Genomic DNA, 24,320 nt, shown 5'->3' with positions numbered 1-24,320 from the left:
ATATAAATATAGGGATATTTTGTAACTATAAAAACTATAGGAGCAAAAATACGGGTTTTGTGGGGTTTTTTGCGGTACGCGGGCCTCTCGCTGTTGTGGCCTCTCCCGTTGCGGAGCACAGGCTCCGGACGCGCAGGCTCAGCGGCCATGGCTCACGGGCACAGCCGCTCCGCGGCATGTGGGATCTTCCCGGACCGCGGCACGAACCCGTGTCCCCTGCATCGGCAGGCGGACTCTCAACCACTGCGCCACCAGGGAAGCCCAATACGGGGTTTTTAAAACACATTGTTTACACCATACACACTTTTCTGTTTTCTACCTTTTTTCACCTAACCATGTATCCTTGAAAACTTTTCTTGTCACAACATAGGGAACAGCCTTATTCTTTTTAGTACCTAAATAGTATTCCATTGTAGGGTTTTGCTATAATTTACTCAGCCCCACATTGGTGGACTTCCGCTCGTTTCCAGTCGTTTTATACTATGCACGATGCTCCAGTGAATTACTTTCTGTAAATAACATTTTCTATATCAGTGAGGCTCTCTGGAGGAGAAATTGCTACAGTAGAATTGTTGGATCAGAAGGAATGTGCAGTTTTAATTTTGGTGAGCCTTGCCAAATTGCCCTCCGTTTTGGCATTTGTACTAATGTGCGCTCCCACTAGCGCTGTGGGCTTGTGCCTTTTCTCCACAGACAGTGTTATTAAACTTCATGATCTTTGCCAATCTAAGAGGTGCAAACTACTATCTTTTAGTAGCTTTAATATGAGTTTTGCTTGTTAGAGTGATGATCGAACATCTTTTCATATGTTTAAGAGCCATTCCTATTTTCTGAGAAATGTGTATTGACTTTCACTGCCCATTTTTTACTGGGTTTTTGGGCCTTTTCCAGCTAATTCATTTTTAGGAGCACAAAGTAGCTCAAAAAAACTAGTCCTTTTGTCTTGAATTTTTTAATTTTTCCATTTCTTTTTTGACTTCTTATGCTTCTTTCTCGCAGGATTTGTTTTCAAAATTCTGTAGTCTTACTCATCAGACCTTTTTTTTTTTTTTTTTTGCTTTTAACTTTTTGACATACTTAAGCCTTCTCCACTCAAACATCATGTTTTAAAAATTGTCTCATTTTTTCTTAGTACTTTTAAAATCATAACGTTATTGAGATGTAATTTACATACCATAATTCATCCTTTTCATGTGTACAATTTAGTGGTTTTAGTAGAGTTCCAGAATTGCACAACCATCACCACAATCTAATTTCAGAACATTTTCATCATCCCAAAAAGAAACCCCATACCCATTAAGCAGTCACTCTGCATTCCCTCTACCCCAGAGCCCCTGGTAACCACTATTCTGCTTTCTCTGGATTCGCCCATTCTGGACATTTCATGTAAATGGAATCATACAATGTGTAGTCCCATGTGACTGGCTTCTTCCACTTAATGTCATGTTTTCAAGCTTTATCCTAATACTTCTACATTTTCATTTTTAACACTTAAATCTTTGGTCGCTCTGGAATTTTAGTGTAGGATGTGAACTAGGGATCTGACTTTATTTCTTCCAGGGGGCCATCCACTTATTTAAAGTCCTTCTTTCTTCCACTAAAATGCACTGCCACCTTTGTCATGCACTGAATTCCCGTATGTGTTTAGGTCTGTTCCTTTTCTGTTGACCTTGCTTTCTACTTGTGTGCCCGTGCATACTGATTTAATTTCTGGAACTTTAAAGTATTTTAAATATCTGGTATGGGAGTCTTTCCTTCTTTCTCGTTGCATCATTTTTTGTGGCTAGTCCTTCCTGTTTATTTTTCCATATGAACTTCAGAGTTAGCTTTCTCATGGTGTTTTTGGACATCGTGTCAAGTTTATTGATTACTTTGGGAAGAATTAGTGATTTCTTCTTCAAGGACAAGCAGGGTAGAGCTTTCCAGTTGACATACGTTCTCTGTCCTTCAGCAGTGTGAAACTATTTTCTTTATCTAGATCTTGCATGTTTCTCATCAAGTTTATCTCTAGCCATTTTACATTTTTATCTCTATTGTAAAAAATGGGATGTCTTCTTACTGGTCATCACTTAGGAAGGCTATTGACTTTGGCATATTACTTTTGTTAGTTACCTTACAGAATCCTCTAATTGTCTATAACAGTTGTTTAGCCGACTCGTTCAGATTTGCAGTCACAGCCTATGCAAATAATGATCATCTTACTGCCTCTTTCCCAATTTTTAGACCTCTTATTTCTTTCTCTTATTCAATTAAAGTGGCTACTTCCACCAGAATGCTTTTAATAGCAATGATGGCGGACAGCCTTGCGTGGGTCCCCAGTTTAACGGAATGCTTCTTAAGTTTCCCCATGTACAAGGAGGCTGTCTTTGGGGTTTGGCATGTTTTATGTTCATTGGGCATTTACAGGGCTTTATCTTGAGCAGAAAGCCTTTTGGAAATGCTGGATGTGACTGAATGGTTTGCAGAGACGGAAGGCCTGCTCTGCCAGTTCTTCTGCCGTGATAAGATAGTAGACTGATTTTCCTCACCAGCACTGACAGGGGTTTGAGTGGGAAGTCCATGCTTAGCGGAAGAAGGCAGCAGTCATACTCGAATCTCATGCTATTTTTCTTTGCCAGTCAAGTGAAAAGACTAAGAAGCCATACAAGGAGGTAGCACCAGGAGGATTAAGTAAAGGCTAAAGGGGAAAAGAAAGAAAGGAAGGGAGAATGGATGGAAAGAAAGAAGAGGTAAAAATAGATACCACTTTCCTCACTCCCAAAGCAAGGCATGTGATAAACCAAAATACTTCTAGGGTAGTTTTTCCCCCCCAAATATTATTACCCAAAGAAAGGCACCAAGCACTAATTGTCAGCAAATATAGTAGTCTCAGAAAAGGCTTAGAAGAAATAGGGAAGTATTTTACCATTTGTAAGCAAAACAGACTAATACAGTGTTCCAAATATTGAGAAATCACTGAAGGGAGAAAGAATGCCTGTTGAAACATGTTTACATGTTGATTCTTTTTGATGTTGCCATAAAAAAAAAGTGTTTTGATCTTTTGCAAAGAAACTGGAGAGGTATTTTATGTGCTAACCCCGAACATGACATTACTCTAGTAGTAATAAATACGAGGACAGGCCGTCCCTTACATTAGCTGAACTAGATGGTAACAATTGAGGATTTGATGCTTGTTGGAAACATCTGCCATGCAGAATTGGTGCAGTTGTGGTTAAAAACCAAAGAAATTTAGACCGACTCCATAAAGTAGAGAGAGCTGATGGGTGCTGTTTGGGATTCACTACAAAACCGTCTCTGTGACATGCAGGAAAGAGAAAGTCCTGGGAAGTGCACAGACTGCCTGGGTGTGCCCACCCGGTTGATTTTGGACATGCACACCTTCAACTTGCACCTGCTGGTCACATGTCAAAACCATGTGTGTGATTTTTCAGGTTGCAAGAAACACGGGGGTTTGGGCGGGAATCCTGGGCGAGTCTTCTCACCTTCTTGTGAGTTGGTGTGTTGAGAAGGAAAGAGCAAGGGCTTGGAGCAGAAGCACCTGACTGCCACTTGCTGGCTGTGTGAACTTGACCGAGTTACTGAACCTTTCTGAGCTTAGTTTCTCATCCGCAAGTCATGTCTACAATTCAAGGGTCTCGTGTGGATTTATTAAGAGATGTTGTACCCAAAGCACCTAGCATAGCTCAGGGCCTGGTAGAGAGCAGTTGCTAAGTAAGTGTTCGTAGGTGGACCAGAGGAAGCAAGGGCGGAGGGAAGGAGGGGGGAATTGCATGCGTCAAATGCCACGACCCTGATATACAGAGGGTTCTGGGGAAACTCGTAAAAAGACTGTCACATCAGGACCGGGGATGAAGGGGTGTTTATAGGAAAGACTTCTCAGAGGGATGAGTTATGCAGACTAGGCAGGCAAGATGTTCTTGGGAAGTGCTTCTAGGTAGAAAAGGACAGCATTTTCAAAGGCATAGGCTTGAAGGAGTCAAGGAGTCTTAAACCCAAGGAAGTGTGGGTAAGAGAGTATGGCTGAGTCCCAGGTTATGGATGGAGAGTTGTGAGTGAAAGACAGGAGAGGTTTTCAGCCCTGGGACTGAGTAGGGTCCTGTTTGTCATGTTGGATTATGGTTACGATGGTGGTAGATGTAAACCTGAAGGACCCTATTGCATTTGCATTTTGGAAACGTGGCAGCAGCGTCAGTGGGGGTGGGTATAGAGACCAGCGAGAGGGAATGAGCTCCGGGCCTTGGAAGTGATTCCTTCCACATTCTCTACAAATCCTGCACAGTGCTGAGTACATAGTAGGTTTTCAGGAAAAACTACCTGATGGACTTGAACAAAAGCGGTTCTTTTGCCAGGATCGTCTTTTCCGTGATTCGTTTTATCATTCATAGATTATTCTCCTGTGGATTCGATCATTTTCCCCCCCAATTATTTTTGACCCTCGATTAAATTATCTTAAATGACTGTGTGTTGTGGCATAAACTTACCCTAATCTATTTATAATTTATTGTGCAAGCATCTGTCTCATAAAAGATGTCTTCTTATTTAAAGGGCGCTAGCCTAGAACCGCATGAAAATTGCCGCTCACGGTGGTACCCCCTCCTCCCCAGAAATGGTTTCTGTGCTCCCAGCCCCAAGCGCTTTTGGCTTTGCCTGTTTTAAGCTTTTTTAAAGCTTTCTCTGTTTTAAGATTCTTTCAGGCCTCCAGGCGCTTTAGAAGGAGAAAGCTCTAACAGCTTTGGGCTCCTGATTGACTTGAAGTAGAGCAAGCTCAGTGCCTCACTTGGGAGTAAGGACACTCTCCTAATTAAGGTGGCGAAAGCAGTAACTGTGATGGTGGCCCACGGGTAACTGTTGAGGGCCATGGTTAGTGCTGAATGGAGTAAGAGGTAATTGTACCGATCGTGTACTGGATGAATAAATAGCAGTTATTCAGAGCATGGATTGTGTTTTCAGTCAGTCATTCAACTAACATTCTTTGAGATTCCCCTGAGTGCCAAGTAGGGTGCTAAGTACTGAAATACTAAAGTAGGACCAAAGTTAAAAGGGTCCCTACCCCGTGGTGCTAGGTTATAGTTATTTTAGTACAGTAGATTAAAAAGGAACTAGTCCATTACAAGAGGGAAATACAGGAAGTGGTGGAAGCATCTAGGAGGGGCACCTGACCCCCACCTGGGAGGCCAGGGAAGACTGTCGTGAAGATCCAGAGTTTCCTGAACGGGAAGAGGAGTAAGATAGACCTTAGAGAGTTTGGGGTGACAGTTTTTCTCTATAAGGAAAATAAACGGGAGCATCATGGATTATATTATGGATTTATTACAGATATTTAATAAATCCATCAAAATAGCCCTTGAGCTGTACCATATTTGGACTGTATACTTGGCTGTTGTAATGTAGGTCTGTAGGGTCAGGTCTCTTAGCAGACCCATAGTTTTCTTTACTGTGTGTCTCAGCACTGCCAATTGACCAAGAAGCACAGATCCTAGAGGTCAGTGGCCTGAAAGAAAGTAGAATCTGAATACTGTCTCTGAAGAGTCTACGAGTCAGGGTATATGTGCAGCTGCCCACAGCAGCTTCTGCCGTTGAAGCCATTTTGCTCTCTGTGGTTTTAGTGATTTAGTATTACATCCTCTGGGATACACGGAGCAGCCCCACCCTTAGACAGAAGGGCCCAGGTCAAGTTACTGTCAGTGAGAATCCAGTGTACGATCAGGGTGCTCTGCTGAGTTGAATAGCTCGGGTGTGGACCAGCAGGTACAGAGGCATCAAGGTGACAGCACCCCAGGAGACTGTGTTCTGGCCGGATCCTCTGGTCAAGACTGGACAGTGAATAATGATGGTTTCTGTCCCGCCCAAGCTGAGTGTTGGATGTGGGCCTGTGGAGGTAGGCTTGTGAAAAGTGTATATTTTATAAATTCAGAGTGTGGCGTGGCAGCCTGCCTACACTCATAATTTTTGCTTTTGGAAGCTGTGTCCAGAAAAGAGAAGCGAAATTTCTCAGCCTTATAAACTGCACCTTACTCAAAACACACCGTGTGCGTTAATGTGCCACTTCTGCTCTCTGCTAAAGGGAGGGTTTTCACAATATTGTTTCTTTGGCAGCCACGGAGGGAAAGTTTAACAGGAAAACACATTTACTCCTTGTATAGGGACATCTTGAAGGCGCTTTACCCATCTTTTGGGGGAAACTCCCTACCACAGAGCCTCCTAGACATTCAGGGGCTGCTTGCTCCTTAGAAATGGCGGGAGTTGGCTAGAGATAAGCATGAGCTGTTTTGTGTCTAGAAGCATGGCGTGCTTAACATAGTTAGCAATGCAGGATTCATATTCTGTACTTGAATTGTTTCTAGAACCAGCCTCTCCAGGTGCAAGGGAGCAGCTTTGAGTGGCAAGAAAGCCATCCTGGCTTGTCATTGAGAGCATGTGTCCTTGGAGAATATGCTTTAGTTCTGCCTCCTGGGTACCGTCACCATGGATGCACATGGCACGTTCTCACACACGCTCAGATGCATTACTCACTTAAGAGCCTGGGCACAAAGAGAGATGACGAACAGATTTTTTTTTTTTTTTTCAGTTGAAGGACATTGCTCTTTTCCCCCTGCCTGTTGAATATGACTTCTCTGTTTTCTGTTTATTTTCAGCGTCCCCAAGGGAAAATGTCAATTTTAACTAGAATCATAGACTGTTAGGTCTGGAGGGAGCCGTAGAGTCCTAACATGCCCAGCTGGGAGTGCCAGCAGGATCCATGTAGAGATGCCCAGCAGGTGTTCTGAAAAGCATCTGGATCTCGGAAGAGAGGGCAGGGCTAGACTTGTGGGTCTGAGAGTCATTCACGTAAAGTCAGTAGACACAGTGCCTCTGGATGAGGTGATTCCCCTGCTCCAACCCTTCTTAAACTCCTTCAGATTTTATGGAATCATCTCAATTACTCAGAAAGACCCTCGAGATCCTCCATAATGTGGCCGCCACTTTTCTTTCCCGTCTCTTCTCTCACTGCCACGTCTCTACACACGCCCCTCCAACTACAGTGGTCCGTTGGCCATATTGGGACACGTATGTCTGTTACCTCTCTTTTCTAAAACTGTTCATTCTTCTAGAATTAGCTCAGATTCCCTTCCTTCTGGAAGCCTTCTGTCATGAATGCAGGTGGTGAGAAACCAAAAGGAATCCTGGGTCCTGTGATGAACTAGAAAACATACTTTCCCTCCTTCACCAGTCAAAAGTCTCGTGTGACCTGCTTAGAACAGCCTTGTACTCGTTCTCAGGGGCATCAGTGGTCCTCTGGAATGGCCTCTCTCATGGCGCAGGGATCCATCCTGACATCCACGACATATACGTGTGCTGCTTCTGCCTGCACACGTATATATACGGAAATGTATCTGATTTTCTGCTTTTTATCCTTCATTTACATTATTTTCTTTCCAGATGTTTCCTTTCCAGGGAAGTTGTATTGAATTTTCTTCTTTGTAAAGTCATGCCAATTTTGGGGTTAGAATGCAGAGATTCTTACTCCAGCTCCATGGTCAGCTCATTGGTTCATTTAGGCAAATTACATAACCTCTACCTTCATTTATCATCTGTAAAATGGGCCTAAGAATAACACACCTCATTTTTATAAGGATACAAAAACCTAACATTGAAACATTTTGGAAAACGTTTTAAAACGTGGAGTATACAGAAGGCTTTATTCTTGCCGCCATACCGCTTAGAGTCAAAAAAAAAGAAAACTTTTAGTCCTTCTTGATAATTTAATATAGACTGTGTCATATTATGTATCATATAACATTGCAGAACCTGACATCAGAAGAGATGAATCCATATTTTGGTTCTGATTTACGAGCGGTGAGTCCATTACTGAATTTCTTAACCTTTTTGAGCTTCACTTTCCTCCTCTGTAAATTGGGACTAATGATGCTGTTGCTGTCTATTAGAGTTGTTGAATAATTATGTTCTGCAACTATCATGCTTGAAAAACACTTTTAAAACTGCCAAAGAGCATATTCAGCAATAACCTTCATGGTTTGTCTGGTGGCCTAGTAATTGTGCTGGCTATAGAAAGAGGTCAAAAATACGTCCTGATTCCTTTTTCGGAGATACCTGTTGGCTTGCCCCGAATGTGCAAGGGATAAAAGGAGGAGGAACAGAAGCACGCTGAATACGTAGAAGAGGATGCAAAGTTGGCAGAAGCCTCTGATGGACTTCTCTCCTATCCTGAAGTTGAAAGGGGTCAAGTTCATACGCAGATGGCATGGGAGCCACGTGGCCGAAGCTGAGAATGGGCGCAGGAGGGAAGGCAGTGGAAAGGAACCAAGATAGCATGTTAAAGCCAAGCGATGGTTTGCTAGGGTGTGTCCATGGGCATTGCATGCATATTCCTGAGTGTTTCTTCTCAGCGGTGGTGGGCCTCATAGGGCACTGGTGGCATATTCCGTAGCACAACAGGAACCTCCATGGGAGGTGGCTCAGCTTCCCCAGTTACCTCTCTTAAGTTGAGTGGGGATGAAGTGGTGTTATATGTTGAACTGTGTCCCTCCAAAAAGATACTGAAGTCCTCACCCACAGTATCTGTGAGTGTGGCCTTATTTGGAAGTAGGGTCTTTGCAGATGACCAATTTAAGATGAGGTCATTGTGATGGGCTCCAATCCAATATGACCGGTGTCCTTATAAAAAGGAAATTTGGACACCAAGACAGAGATGCTGGGAGAATGCCATATTAAGACGAGTTAGTCTGTCACAAGCCAGTGAACGCCAAGGATGGCTTGTAAACCACGAGAAGCTAGGATAGAGAGAGGCACGGGAGAGATCGTTCCCGCACAGCCCTCAGAAGGAACCCACCCTGCCTGATCTTGGACTTCTAGCCTTCAGAATGTGAGAGCATAAATTTCTGTTGTTTAAGGGCCCCAGTCTGTGGCACTTCGTTATGGCAGCCCCAGGAAACTAACACAGGCGGGTGGGCCGTTTCCCCAGACCCAACTGCTTCTGCGTGACACTTGGTCCACAGTTTGGATGTTACGGTGAGGCTGCACACGGTATGCGTTTGTTGCCAGCCTATATTCAAAATGACACGATTTCCTGTGGCTTGGCTTTTGACAGCAAGTGCATTTAAAGTCTGATCTCAAGGTTTGGAGTTGACTTAGAATGGGGTTTCCTAAAAGTTACAATTACCTCACTCCCATTATCTCCTCAAATATGGTACCTTTGTGTGTGTTTGAGAAGGGAAAAGGGTGCAGTCGAGTTGTATATTTCAGTCACTTACTCAAAACCCTGCATTCTGTTATGATGTTTCCAGCATTGGGCACTTTCTTGGGAATATTTTGTGTTCTATTGTAAGTCTGCTTTGGTTAGAGTTTTGGCAAAACCCATGACAAAGAAAGGGAATGTTTCTTTTCTCTTTTCACTTTCCATGGGCTTGCCTGTTCCTTCTCGAAAAGATGCTGGACCTTCCCTCCCCTCCTCTCCTGGGGCTGGAGTGGGGTAGGGGAAGGACTGCCTCTCTCCTCGCTGGGAAATGTTGATTCATAGTATATGAAACATTTGTTTTCCCTAGAAACTTCCACTGTGTTGAAATCGTTGGTCCAAATTTATATGTGAAAAATAAATAAACTTGTCATGGAAAGGCGCTGAGGGTACAGTTACATAATAATTATGTATGCCCGTCCCAACTTATTCACATAGGAGACCTCACCTCACAGTAGTTTTCTAAAGTTTCATGGCTTTTAGCATCTTTTCCCAAACTCCATGAAAACATATTAAAAATAACTGTTATAAGTTGAAAGTCCACGATTTTTCTAAGTATGTCGTAAGTAATTGTATCTCTTAGTGGCAATTTCATATCCCTACTTAATAGTTGGGGCAATTAAGGTTCAGAAAAACAGCAAAGCTGAGATTAAAATTCAGGATTTCCTGATTTCCAACCAGTGTACTGCGTGTTTTCTGTGCTAACATTATGGCAGGCCAGGGTTCAGTTAAAACAGGTGGTAGGTGTTGTAAGGGCAAGAGGGTCCTGGAGGAGAGATCACTCAGCCTCCAGTGAGAAGACCTGGGTTCCCGGCTGGCCTCTGTCACTGTCTGACAGCATGGCGCTGGGGCATTAGGCTTCTCAGGGACCTCAGGACAATGACGGAGCTTAAAAACTCTACACTTCATACTGAAATATTTAGGGATTAAGTGATTTGTCTGGGATTTGCTTGAAGATGTAAGGGACCATGAGTTGATGATTCTTGATGCTGGGTAATGAATATCCGGTGTTCTATTGAAAGTCTTTTGTACTGTGACGTTTTCCATAAACAACCTCAGAAAAAATTTTATGCTTCTAAAATGTGTACCTTTGATTCTTCCTATCTCCTCTCCTACCCGACGCTATTGTTCAGTTCACTGATTTCTCCTGAACACAAACTCCTCTGAAAGAAAGCAAGCCCTTTCCTTTGGTCTGATCCTAATATGTATATTAATAAAGACTTTCTGACTCCTTCCCCATTTTTTAATTTTTTAACAGATAATACGATGCCTGTGCTTTCATAATAAATTCCAAATCTGCTCTCTGTTCCTCACCAGTGTGAATTGTAGAAAAGAGTACAAAGGATTAGCGTACTTTAAAATAAATCTCGGCTAATTATACATACAGCCGCGTTCACTGAATGTGAATATTTTCAGGACTTTCTTTGCTACCAAGTGCCGCTTGCTCATGATGTAAATGAGAACAAATTTAGTTCCATTAAACAAAACACAGCAACTCTTCTCCTATAGCAAAAACTTCTTCAGGTCCTATTTTGGAAGTGGGAACCTAATTCTAGTGTTCCCTTGTTAGCTCTGGGCCTGTGTAAGCTCTGGGCCACAAGGATGATCACTTGAATATTCTGCAATCTTGCTTTCAGAATTTTAGCAGGCAAACAAGTTGTGATGAAGTGTTTGTGTTTTACAAGGATCCTTATGAGCTCAATGGCATTTGAACTTGCAGTGCCAGCAGTTTACCAGGAGGCCTGAATTGAGGGGTACATGCCTTGGCCTTTGCATTTCTTTGAGATCCTTTACTCTCTATTGCAAAGGAAAAAAAAGAGAGAGAGGGAGAAGAAGAAGCAGGAGAAGGAGAGGAAGAAGAGAAAGAGGAGGGAGAAGAAGAAAAAAGAACTCTCAAAATGGTATGTTCTCGGCCCATACCATGGTCTCCCCAGAAGCTGCTGGACGCCACCTTGCTATTTTTTAAAGTTACAAGGTCATTTAAGAGGAATTCATTCATCTCCTATTAATCTGGAACATTCATGATCTCTGTAGGTCCAAAGAGGGTGTTTCTTTGGGATCTATGAAAGTTAAAACAGCATTCAAATCCAACGTGAATTACCAAACTCTTTCCCAAGAAAGCTTCTATGAGTGGCCTCATCTGTTACGTTGAGAAAGTGAAAAATCCCAGGGCATGGAGGGCACACTCAGAGGAAAATGATTTCCTTCCAACAGCCTCTTTGTCTCCAGATATCTGGACCCCAAATCCTTGATGCTGTAGCCAGTATATTAAGAAAGGAGGAGGAAGCTGCTTATCTCTCCTGAAAGTCTTTATTTTTCCTAATCTTTTCTCCTCCCTCCACCCTTGCCCTAAATTCCTTTCCATTTTGCCCTTTCAAAAACTCCTCCCTCCTACAAAAGCTAAAAATAATGGTAATGCTTTCCAATGATCCTCCCTTAATAGTAGCTCAGATGCAGGCTGCAGGCAACAAGGAAACCCTTCATGGTGGGTCCTGCTCAGAAGCGTGTTTACAGATCTTGGCTCACCCCAAGATTTTCAGATGAGAATGTCATCTGAGATTTTCACTCTCGCTTGAATCCCAGGATCTTTGCCTTAGTGTCAGAACGTGCCAACATGCTTGGAAAATACTTACTAATTCTAGATGACACCGACCCCATAGCACCCCAGAGAGAGGTTGCATAGACCCCGGAAGGTAAAGATATACCTGAATCCTCTGACTGTGATTAGGGTAAGTCCCAAATGGTGGTGGCTACAGTCCAGATTTTAAACCCTCAGATGTTATTTAGTAAAGATCACAGACCCGTTCTTATGTTTCCAGGATTGTGCCGACCTGCTGACAAGGGCCCTGAAGAAGGTGGGGAATCTGGAGACCCAGTCCTCCCAGTGGAGTTCCTAGTTGTGTGCGATCTTGCGCCCTAACTTGGCCGGCCGGCCCGGACAGCTGGCTCTGGTTACTGTGGGAACAACGCAAGGAAGGCCGTTGTCACATTCCTCCGGGGCCAAAGGCACAACCTTCCTAACACGCTCAGTCCCTGCTGGCAAAGGGAAAGCGGAGGAGCATGGAAGCAGAGGCTGGGAGTCTGTGACGGATTTTAGAAGTCCGTTAACCCCGTTGTTTTACTGATTGAGAAGCTGAGACCCAGAGAAATTCTGTGACTTTCCATTGTCAGGTTGATGGCAGACCCAGGACTGGAGCGATCTAACTCAAGGTCCAGTGCCCTAATGTTTCTCTGAGCATCTTGTTTGAAACGCATAGTGAAAAGGAATTATTGGTAAAGACATTAAATTTTGTGGTGTTTTCACATCCCATAACTGAGTCAGGTTCAGGAGTGAGCGTCTCTGTTACTTTTGGCCTAAGATGTTAAAGCACCAGCAGGATGAGTCTGACCAGCAAGCAGCATCTTCGGTGACCCTAGGGGATGTCATTGGCTTCTAGCCCCAAGCCCAGAAGTTAGAGTTGATTTTTAAGAGTTCATCTTTAACTCAAACATGAAGCTCTAAAAGCACTCAAGTAGTAATGCTTGAAAACAGCTCAATTCCTCTGAGCTCTGACCATACTTGAACTCTTTCTTTAGAAAATAGCTGAAATTGTAGTGGTTAGGACATAGGAAAACAGAATGACTGGATAAAATTTGTGACATGTGCCCTGGTTGGAGGGACATTGGAGAGTTGACTTTATAGGTAATTGAAGATTCTTTTTCTTTCAGCACGCTTTCCTTTAGAGTCTCACGGAACCTTCCTTTAGCATAGGTGCAAGCTGATAAAAGATTGTCATTTAGGAAGATTTTTACTATTTTAAAAATACACACAGAGGAGGGAAAAAAAATGTATCTGATCCCAAAGTGCGAAGAATTAGAAACAGCACTTTTACATATAAACTTCTAGATGATGGGATCAATTTTCCTTTCACAGGAAAAGGCACCGTAAATCACTTTTCATCAGGAAAAGCGGTGCTTGGGTGACATGCTGCTTCCCCAACAGAACGAGGGGTGGCCACAGTGGGAAGGAACGAGCAGAAACTGCTGTGACCCCGCGTGCTTGGTGTGTCCCATGTGTTTGAATGTCATTCCCCAAAGATCATGTGTGGACATGCCGTATTTTAATGCCTCTCTTTCTGTAAAGAATTCGTTTTTTGTTTCCCAGCGACCTCTTCCAGGTTCTGACACATGACTGTAGCCTTTAAAAAAACAAAAATTGTAGGCTTTTTCCTCCTTGTGAGTTACTGTGTTTGGCTGCTGTGAAGGCGCCGGGGCTCACCTAGAGTAGGACTTAACAGAGGCTCCCAAGGTATTTGGGACTGTGGAGGGCTACCACGTTTCCTTCCCATCGAGAGCCCTGCCATGGAACAGCCAAGAGTTCCGTGAGGGGCAGGGCAGGTGTAGGGGTGGGAAAAGATGAAGGTGCGGCGCTTCCCTTGCTATGATCTTTTCTTTCCGCTTACTGAGGCAGAGTGCTCTCTGCTATTTGAAGGGAGCAGTTTAGATTTATATCAAGGAATGAATAAACAGGAGGCTGTGATGAAATCTTACCTGGAACGAATGCAAATAGGGTATGCTAGTGATGGCGTGGCCGTGTCACACATTCGAGCAGAAACAGGGAGCCCATCAGAAGCCTGGGTTCTCCCATCTCCCCCGTTCACCCACTAGATATTCCACAGCGATGGAGGCCGTGGGAAAAGGTTTTTTTTTTTTTTTTAATGTGTTTCCATGTTGCACCTCACATTATAGGACCTTAAAGCACTTGACGAGGCTTCAAGTAATTCTGAGTGATGCAGTTTTTAGTTTTCCCAGAAGATCTTAAGAGATGGTTTCCACAGATGCATACGTGAATTCAGTCCGATCCTGAGTGTTTTACTGCCTCTCATTGTTTGACATGGCGAGAAAGTCCTTTTGGTTCCATCTGCGAGTCACCTCCTACTGTCAGAAGTCCCTTGTGGGAGCCACGCCAGTGTCTAGCTTTGGCCAAGTCAGCTTACATGACTGAGAGGCAGTTTACCTGTTTGTTAAGTGGGAGCCTGGACCCACGGCTTTCCGAGGTCCCCTCCAGCTCAGACATTCTGCCCGCTGAGATTCCGCGTGACAGGATGCGACAAGATGCAGGTCGGCCTGCGGCACTCTCCTTGAAAACTTGCTCCCTTCTCCCTGACCAACTTTCCCTCCATGTGAAGTCTGCCATGGAAGAATTCCAGGTCTGCTCGAAGATGTTCAGTCCTCAGGAGCAGCTTGCAAAAAAGCCCTGAGCATGGGGCTTCCCTGGTGGCGCAGTGGTTGAGAGTCCGCCTGCCAATGCAGGGGACACGGGTTCGTGCCCCGGTCCGGGAGGATCCCGCATGCCGCGGAGTGGCTGGGCCCGTGAGCCATGGCCGCTGAGCCTCCGCGTCCAGAGCCTGTGCTCCACAACGGCAGAGGCCACAACAGTGAGAGGCCCGCGTACCAAAAAAAAAAAAAAAGCCCTGAACATGCTTTGCCTTCTCCTGCTCTGGTTGGTGATGAAAAACTAGGTCACAAGAGGTTGCCCCCTTTCCAGTTACCAGTAGGGGAAACCCCCAGGGCTGCAACAGGAACAGATACAGAACAGCTCCAAAGAAGGAAACAGAAAGAGATGCATGAGAGGCGAAGAATGGGTGAGCCTCGCCCTGTTGAGGGGGAAAGGAGGCGAACCCTGATGCTTAGGAAGGAGAAGGAATGCCATCCTGGGCCTCCTTCCGTGAGTCAGTAGATCTGTGGAACTTGAGGGAAGAGGCGGGTCACGCTCTCTAGGAGTTTAGGGGGCTTTGGGCAGAGTCCCCTCTTCTCCCGTGCTTTGTTCTGGGTCGGATGTCCTGGCAGCACTGCACGATGCTGTACTGCTTCTCCAAGTGCGTTCTGCAAAGCCCTGCAGGCTCTGGAGAGACCAGGCCCGTGCGCTGCACTTGACCTCTCTCCTTTATCTCTGTTATATTTCGAGGTTATATAGATCTTGTTTTCTTAAAAATGTCCCGTGGGGGCTTCCGTGGTGGCACAGTGGTTAGGAATCCGCCTGCCAATTCAGGGAACACGGGTTCGAGCCCTGGTCTGGGAGGATCCCACATGCCGCGGAGCAACTAAGCCCGTGAGCCACAACTACTGAGCCTGCGCGTCTGGAGCCTGTGCTCTGGAACAGGAGAGGCCGTGACAGTAAGAGGCCTACTCACCATGATGAAGAGTGGCCCCCGCTCGCTGCAACTGTAGAAAGCCCTCACACAGAAACGAAAACCCAACACAGCAAAAATAAAATAAATAAATTAATAAATAAAAAAATACTTTATCAGAAAAAAAAAAGTCCCATGGTTTTTAAAATTTAAAAACCACTGGTAAATTGTGGAAGAGTGCATATTCTAGGCAATCTGACCTTGGACAAGTCGCTTGATTTCCCTGAGCCTCACTTTCCTTATCTGAAAACAAGATTAATCGTAAGTTCTCCGTCTGTCTCACAGAATGAATGAAGGATTAATTAGAATCAGTGATTTGTCCCTTCATTCCACAAACATGCATTGAACATCTGCCCTGTGGAAGGCTCTGCTGGGAGAGAAATTCATAAGTAAATGTTTGGGACGGTTATTCCAAGAAGAGAGACAAAGCACGTGCAGAAGAAGCGCAAAGATAACTTCTTGGTGCTGGTGCTGGTGGTGATGGTGTTAACTAGACAGTTTAATATAGTGACTCCAGAGCCTAACTGCTTGGGTTTGAATCCCAACTCCAACCACATACCAGTGTGACTTCAGGCCCCTTATTTAACTTCCTTGTGCCTCAGTGTTCCCATCTGTACAATGGGGATGATAATAGACCCTATGGCATTGGGTTGTGAGCGAGCTAAATTTAGAGCTAATATTTGTAAACTAACTAGAACAATCACTAATACATGGTGAGCAGTCTCCCACATTTATTATTGTTACTGTTATTGATTATTTCACCATGCCTTGTGAAGTTGGTGCTGTAAGGCACGTTGTTAATGGATGTGCCAGGTGTGCTGTTTCTTGGTCCTCAGCATCACAGTCCCTTGTAATCGTACTTCCATTCTTATCTTCCCTCCTGCCTCATGAGCCCCCAGAAGATGCATCCTGTGTTCGAGAGGAAAGGCAAGAGAAACGTCATGTCAAAGATTCTCTTCTTTCTCCCTTTTTTTGAGGTTGGATTGGTGCTCCTCTCGCACCGAACAAAGGCTTTGCCTTACAGAAAGGAGCTTTCTGTGTTCCGTGTGTCATCTGCCTTTAAGGGTGTAATTTGTTTCTGATGCGTATGCAGGGCGCTCCCTGGAGAAGGCTTTGTTGACAATGTGCAGAGGCCTCCTGTATTGATCGGTGATATAACGGTTCTATAGTGGGTGAATGAGGTCATTCTCATCGTGTTACTCAAGTCGGTGACCTTGAGGCCCATCGGATGAATAAGCCACATAGGTGGATCCCTGGTTACAGAATGTCCTTGTTTAAAGGTAAATCGGTGTGAGGGTGACATAGTTTTAAGGAAACTACTGCAAGCGAATTACATGCCCCTTGCTGAGAGGCAGTCCATATTAATAAGCTCTCAGGCCACCCAGGCCTTCGTGGGACTGTTGGGGCTGATTTTTCAAGAATTCTTTTATCTCTGCTTCTCTCTTATCTCTTCTCATTAGACTTCATTTCTCTGTTAAACTGCCATGACAGTGTATAATACTGTCCGTGTGAGGTTCAGAGCAAGATACTTAGTTCTGAGCTAGCTGGCTAGTGTGCTTTTTCTTTCCTTTTTTAAAAATTCATCGTGGGGTGGGACAGAGCAGAAGATGAAAAGATTTTTTAATACAAGAAAAGAGAGGAAGTAAGCATGATGATAAAATATGCATGCAAAAAACCCTTGTTTAAAAAAGGAGAAGTAGGGCTTCCCTGGTGGCGCAGTGGTTGAGAATCTGCGTGCCAATGCAGGGGACACGGGTTCGAGCCCTGGTCTGGGAAGATCCCACATGCCGCGGAGCAGGTAGGCCCTGGGGCCACAACTACTGAGCCTGCGCCTCTGGAGCCTGTGCTCCGCAACAAGAGAGGCCGTGACAGTGAGAGACCCGTGTACCGCGATGAAGAGTGGCCCCCGCTTGCCGCAACTAGAGAAAGCCCTCGTACAGAAACGAAGACCCAACACAGCCAAAAATAAATTACTTAATTAAAAAAAAAAAGAATAAGACTGTAAGCTGTTAAAAAAAATTAAAAAAAAAGGAGAGGTAAACTCTATAGTTTTAGCTATACATTTAATCTGGATAAACACTTTAGCGTGGCAAATAAGAGTTTCTGTCTGCCAGCATCCCTGTGGTTGCAGACCAGGCCTTATGACATTGGAATAGGTGCAGGTCTTAAATGAACAGACTTTGAGCATGTAGGCAGGTGAAGGGCAGTGGGGGAGGGGGGGCAGGGAGAGGGTAGGTTATAATACTTGTTTTGGAATCATTGGGTAGCAATTAGCTGTTTTGTTGTGTATGTTTATACAGATGCTTGTATAGTACTTATTATGTGCCGATACTGTTCTTAGTGCGTTTTAATGTATTAATCCTGTAAGCCTTACAACCATTATTATGCAAATTCAGCCTCTGACAACAATGAGGTTAAATAACTTGTCCAAGGTCATTCAAACCCAGGCATAGGCTCCAGAGTTGGTGCCCTGACCACTTACAGCCTCTCACTGTCAGGGTATCAGGAGCACAGAGAAGGGAATTCCTGTCCCAAGGAGGTATATTTCTTGTGCAGGTAGAAGGAGCTTAATTCTTTCAAAACATTTCATCAAATGCCCTAATCTGGCAAGTTGCCTTTAAACTCACTGTAATCAGATTGGGAGAATGTGGTGAGTCTCTGCATCACTCCTGGGAAGTAAGACCTTTCCCTTCCTATACCAAACGGCTATTTTTTTTGCCTGTACCGTGATTGTATTCTGATTAGGAAGTCATTGCTAACGTACACACACTCGTGCACAAGAGCCCTTTCCTGAGGGTAAGCAGAGAGCTGGCTTTTGCCCTTGGTGGCATCACTTGGCAGAATAGAAACACTTTTTTCCTGTAGCAGTTGACGAGGCCATCGGTTTGCAGAGCAGGAGAGCAGGGAATGTTCTAGGCAGCTTTAACATTTGCCGGCGCTAATGAATTTGTCAAGCATCTAAACTCAGGACGGTGCACACTTAAAATGATCTGGAATAGATTTTAACTTTCATAAAAGATAATAACAATCTGGTATCGGAGTCAGAAGAGGCACATTTTCCCTAAATCATTTAATTAACTCCTATCTCTCAAGAAAAACTTCATGTGAAACAAACAAAAAAGTCCTAAAGTAGCTAAGATCAAGTAAGAATTGAAGGCCGAGTGAGTAAATAACCAAGTTCATGGAAATTATCAAAGAAATAGATATGTTTATTATGAATGCACTATTTAAAAGATGTTTATTGACCAGCGCAATAAGGATGTGTTTTTGATCTGTGATAAGGACAAGTGTTGAAATCCATCCAAGCCACAAACACGGTTTGGAGGGTCCGTGTGGAATATAAAACTCTGCAGTCTAGAGCTCATATCCTATATGGCTTTTTGCTAATTAATAAACACTGGCCTCATGTCTGTTACTTAATAGCCTAATTGCAGCACGTTGGCAAAAGTGCCGTCTTGCACTGCGGATGGGGGAAGGGGTGGGATTTTCTGTGAAAGAGGTTAAAAGGAGAAATCATGAAACCAACTTCTTTTAATGAGATGCTCCAAAATAATCAGATACATTTGTATTTGGGTCAGATAAGCAATTTCTGAGAAACCTTTTTATGATGACCAACCTCAGCGGTGCAACCCTGAACAGTTCACCTTGCGTCTCTGAGCTTCAGTTTCCTCACCAGGAAGGGGAATAATAATAGTCCTACTCGCTTTATTGTGCTGTTGTGAGGATTAATGAGTTAAAACTTCTAAAGCTCTTAGAACAATTCAACATGAGTTTCAACTGGAATTCCACCAATTGCTAACTCTGTTATCTTGGGCAAAATAGTTATATCTTTTCTTTTCTCCTCATTGTCTTCGTCTGTAAAATGGGAATGAAAGCATTGATCAGCATTTTGGGGATTAAGCAAAATGATATATGTAAATCACCTAACAGAGTACCTGGCAGAAATTTTTAAAATCATGGTTAACCAAAGTCCATCGTTTATTCAGATTTCCTTAGTTGTTTTTTTTTTTTAATTTTTTGCGGTATGCGGGCCTGTCACTGTTGTGGCCTCTCCCGTTGCGGAGCACAGGCTCCGGACGCGCAGGCTCAGCGGCCATGGCTCATGGGCCCAGCCGCTCCGCGGCATGTGGGATCCTCTCAGACCGGGGCACGAACCTGTGTCCTCTGCATCGGCAGGCGGACTCTCAACCACTGCGCCACCAGGGAAGCCCAGATTTAATTAGTTTTTACCTGATGTCCTTTTTCTGTTTCAGGATCCCATCCAGAACACCATGATACGTTTATTTGTCATCTCTCCTGAGGATCCTCTAAACTGTGACAATTTTTCGGACTTGACATGACCTTGACAATTCTGAGGAGTGCTGATCATTTTTGCGGAATGTCCCTCACTTGGGGTTTTTCCTATGTTTTTGTTATGATTAGAAAAACCCTAGCTGAAGGACATTCAACAAAATGATCAGTACTCCTCAAAATTGGTAAGTTGCCATTTTCATCACGTCATGTATATCAGGGGCACATGCTGTCAACGTGACTTACCACTATCGATGTTGACCTTGATCACCTGGCTGAGGTGATGTTTGTCCTGTTTCTGCACTTCAGAGTTACTCTTTTCACCCACACAGCCCCCTCCCCACACCTTTCATACTACACTCTTTGGAAGGAACCACACCTAGGGGCGGGGAGCTGCTTTCCACCTCCTTGAGGGTGTATATCTATTGACACATGAATTATTCCAAGTTCTTCTGCACAGCAGATTTGTCTAGTCTCCCCCATTTACTTATTTACTCAGTCATTTCTTTATATCAGTATAAACTCATGAGTGTTTATTTTATACTTCAGATTATAATCTTATACCATGTTATTTATCTTGTTTCTTAAATTGTTCCATTATTGGCCATTGGTAGGTCTGTTTTCCTTTGATATGCCCCCATCATTGTGTTTTGGTTTTTTTTGTTTTGCTTTGTTTTTTTCCTTCTTCCCTTCCTTCCTTCCTTCCTCTCTTCCTTCCTCCCTTCCTCCCTTCCTCCCTTCCTTCCTTCCTTCCTTCCTCTCTTCCTTCCTCTTCCTTCCTTCCTTCCTTCCTTCCTTCCTTCCTCCCTCCCTCCCTCTTTGCTTCCCTCCTTCCTTCCTTCGCATCCCCTTCACACACATCTTGAATATTCCCTGCCCCAGTTCTACAATCTGCCATTTCTCCAAAGAGCCCTGGTTCCATTTACTGGGAAACGGTGTTAGAAACTAAGATCTGGGCACTGGGGCTTGCAGAAATTTCCTGCTCAACAAATATTAGTGTCCCTCCCTGCTGTGGAAGTTAGGTGTGTAGAGTAGTGAGCACCCTTGTGCCAATAGGTCCTCCTCCGTTGCTCATCGGGTCCTAGCTGGTGAGCCTCGCTCACTGGGGCCCACTGGACAGTGTCAGCCCAGCTGGTCAAGTCAGTGGGTTTCATTCAGCTCAATCCAGGTCAGACTCTATGCTGGGCTAAGCGCTGTGAGACCCATCTCTGCCCTCATGGAACCCAACCCTCTAGAATCCAAGAGGGGACAGTATTATAAAAGTGCCACAGAAAATTAAAAAGCTAGTGCGATCGAAGAGCATTTGAGGCTTCTTATACACAGTTGGGCTTGAGCTAGGTTCATTCGGATGGGGAGACTGGAAGGAAAGATGTGGACGTGTGAACCGATGTCTTTTAGGGCCTGAGAAGAGGCCTGGAATTAAGGAAGGACTTTAGCTTTGGGTTTGTTTCAGATATGAAACAGGGTTTGTTGATCTTGGTGGGATGAAGGAAGTGGGCTTCAGCCAAGGATGTGTTGGAGCCAGCTTGCACCGGTTCTCACGAGGAATATTGAGAACAGGCTGGCATCATGTTGCTAGCCTGAAGTCGGTCATGGTGGGAGCGTTTACAGAAATCTGCAGACGCTACAAACCAGGGCTCCTCTCTTCCCTCCAGCTGGTTATTAAACATGTCCCTGTTTACCAGTGGCTTTAGCTATCTAAAAATCTGGTATATACCCTTGCCCCGAATTTATTATTTTCCTGCAGCAGTTTTTTCTCCCCCATGTACACATTTCCCTTCAGTGCTTTGAATTCTCTGACAGGAACTGTCAAAAAAAAAAATGGTTACAATAGAGATGTGTGCCCTTGAACGAAAATTGCATTTTATGTCACGTTGGCTGAAGCTCTGACAGTCAGAAAATGTTGTAGTTAGTTGGGATATTTGGAACCCTCTAATGGCCATTCTGGATAACCGAGTTAGAAAATGACCTAGCCTTCCCCCTTGTTTAGGGTAGGAGAAGATCCGTCACCACCTGAGCGTGGTCGTCAATGTCGTATATAAGCAACGTGGCTGTAGGACTTTCCTCCTTCCTTACGGTTGGGTCGACTTCAAAGAATCTTCCTATTTCTTATCAAGAATATGGGAAGAAGTGGTATCATCTTCCTTCAGTTGAGAAACCTGCTTGTAGTAGGTAATGCAGTCCTCTGTTAGCTTGACTTCTGCAAGGATGTAAGGATACCTGAGTAATCCCTGGAAGAGTGCTATGCACATACAGACAGTTTTCATGAGGTCACCTCTTGTGCATGGTCTATGGTATTGAGCATTGTGCAGAATTAGACTCAGAGAAGCTTATGTTTCAAGAGAGTCAACTAAAAGTGGTCAGACACCTGTGACCAAGGAGAGTGGGGTTAGGGAGGCCAACTTCTCTTATCATAGCTGGAGATTGTAGGTTTTCACCGTCATCCTAAAAAAGACAGAGTGGTGGGCTTCCCTGGTGGCGCAGTGGTTGGGAGTCCGCCTGCCGATGCAGGGGACGCGGGTTCGTGCCCCGGTCCGGGAAGATCCCGCATGCCGTGGAGCGGCTGGGCCCGTGAGCCATGGCCGTTGAGCCTGCGCGTCAGAGTCTGTGCTCTGCAGCGGGAGAGGCCACTGCAGTGAGAGGCCCGCGTACCGCAAAAAAAAAGAATAAAGACAGTGGCTTTGCCTTACTTACAGGGATTTCTTTTACCTTTCTTTGCTCTTTCCTATGTCCCTCCATCGAGTAGGTAAACTTTCCTTTTATTCTTACCCGTCATTGACTATACTCCGGATTCACGGTCATATTGAATCTCTGAGCTTGTAGCATTCAGGAGAGAATAGTGCAGGTATTCTGGCCATAGAACATATCTTAGGTGCCGAGTTCACTCTGAGTCAGTGTTACCGAAAGTGGGGTCAGGCTGTTTGCAGCCACTCAGAAGCCAATAAAGAGTCAAGGTTGGTGGAAAGGAAAGTTTGCTTTATCTTGGAGGCCAGCAACCTGGGGGGCGGGGGTGGATTCGTGTCCAAAGGCCGACTGTCGACCCTGCCCTTGACAGTCAGTGGGCAAGAGCTGTTAAAGGGGAGTTTCAGGGGTGTGTAAGCAGAAGGAGGGGGCTGCATGCAGAAACAGCACAGGCAGCTCTGCCCGTCATCTTCTGATTGGTCACGGGGTGGTCTTATCAGCATCATCATGATTGTTTTAAGTACAGTTAAGCTTCAGTTCCAGGGTTGGTCTGTTCCATTTCCTTGAGACCAGTTCTCGGAATGGTGGCAGCTTCTGTCATGGCTACAGGCTGGTCATCATGTAGTTAAACTTCTTCCACCTGGTGGGGTTTCAGTATCTACAAGACAGCTCAAAGGATATGGTTCAGAATATTATCTGTAGCCCTTGAGGAGGAACTAAAGGTCCTTGACTATGCTTAACGACTAAACTATTATTATTTGGTCCTATTTGACTGTTTGCCTTTGCTTCTGCATTTTCTCACTTCTCTGATTAAACTTATTCTTTGGCTAAAATTTTTCAACAGACAAAAGGCAGGTGGAGGCCATGGGGGAGGGAAGGACCATTGGGTCCTGCTCTGTTTCAATAGGAGCGCTCATATTCTCTTCTGGTCCAAATGATCCCTAGATGTGGAGGCTGTCAAATTGTAATTTTCAAGCCTGGTTGAAATTCCTCAGCTGCCTCCTGTAAACGAGCCCTCTCATCATGGCTGACTTGGACCTCCTTGGGATAATCTGGTCCAAAGAGATCACCTGAAAATCTCCCTTAAAGGGCCGAGTGATCACGACGAGGCTCTTCTTTTTCTAAAATCATGGTAAAATATACATAAAATGAAATTTATTATTATTTTATTTAATTTATTTTTTTATACAGCAGATTCTTATTAGTCATCAGTTAAAATTTATTATTTTTTAGTGTACAGTTCACTGACAGTAAGTACATTCACATTGTTGTGCAGCCATCTGCACCATGCATCTGCAGAATGCTTTCCATCTTCCCAGACTCAAGCTCTGAACCCATTAAGCACGAACTCCCCACGTTACCCCTCCCCTGAGCCCCAGCAGCCGTTCTACTTTCTGTCTATGAATTTGATGACTCTAGGTACCTCATATAAGTAGAATCATACAGTATATGTCCCTTTGTGACTGGTGTATTTCATGTAGCATAATGTCCTCAAGGTTCATCCATTTGTAGCATGCGTCAGGATTTCCTTCTTTTTTAAGGCCCCATAATATTCCATTGTGTGTACAGACCACGTTTTGTTCATCCACGATGGAGTGCCTCCACTTTTTGGGTTTTGTGAAGAAGGTTGTTGTGAACATGGATGTATACATGTATGTTCAAGTTCTTGCTTTCAGTTCTGTTGGGTATGTACCCAGAAATGGGATTGCTGGATCATAGGGTAATTCTATATTTAATTTTTTAAGGGACCGTCATACTGTTTTCCACAGTAGCTGTATCTGCCTTATTTTATGTTCCCACCAGTAATGCACAAGTGTTGCAGTTTCTCCACATCTTGGCCAGTGAGTGTTGTTTTCTGGTTTTGTTTGTTTTAATAAGAGCCATCCTAAGAGGTGTGAAGTGGTATCTCATTATGGTTTTGATTTGCCTTTTCTTCATGATTAGTG

The 24,320-nt window shown here is 44.3% G+C and overlaps 1 protein-coding gene across 8 annotated transcripts in view; it reads left to right on the top strand.

Annotated features, from left to right (window-relative positions):
* ATXN1 (ataxin 1) overlaps positions 1 to 24,320 on the top strand; it is a 395,170-nt gene that overhangs the window by 174,502 nt on the left and 196,348 nt on the right. The window contains exon 4 of one of the 8 annotated variants that reach the window (XM_067752055.1): positions 7,786 to 7,836. The exons of the other annotated variants lie outside the window; for them this stretch is intronic. The gene's annotated coding sequence lies outside the window, so the exon portion shown is untranslated. The remainder of the gene's footprint in view (positions 1 to 7,785; positions 7,837 to 24,320) is intronic. 8 annotated transcript variants of the gene reach the window in all.

This window comes from Pseudorca crassidens, chromosome 10 (genome assembly GCF_039906515.1).
Source record: "Pseudorca crassidens isolate mPseCra1 chromosome 10, mPseCra1.hap1, whole genome shotgun sequence".
NCBI classification, from domain to species: Eukaryota; Metazoa; Chordata; class Mammalia; order Artiodactyla; family Delphinidae; genus Pseudorca; species Pseudorca crassidens.
Note: the sequence above shows the minus strand (reverse complement) of the source record. Positions and strands in the feature narration are given on the sequence as shown.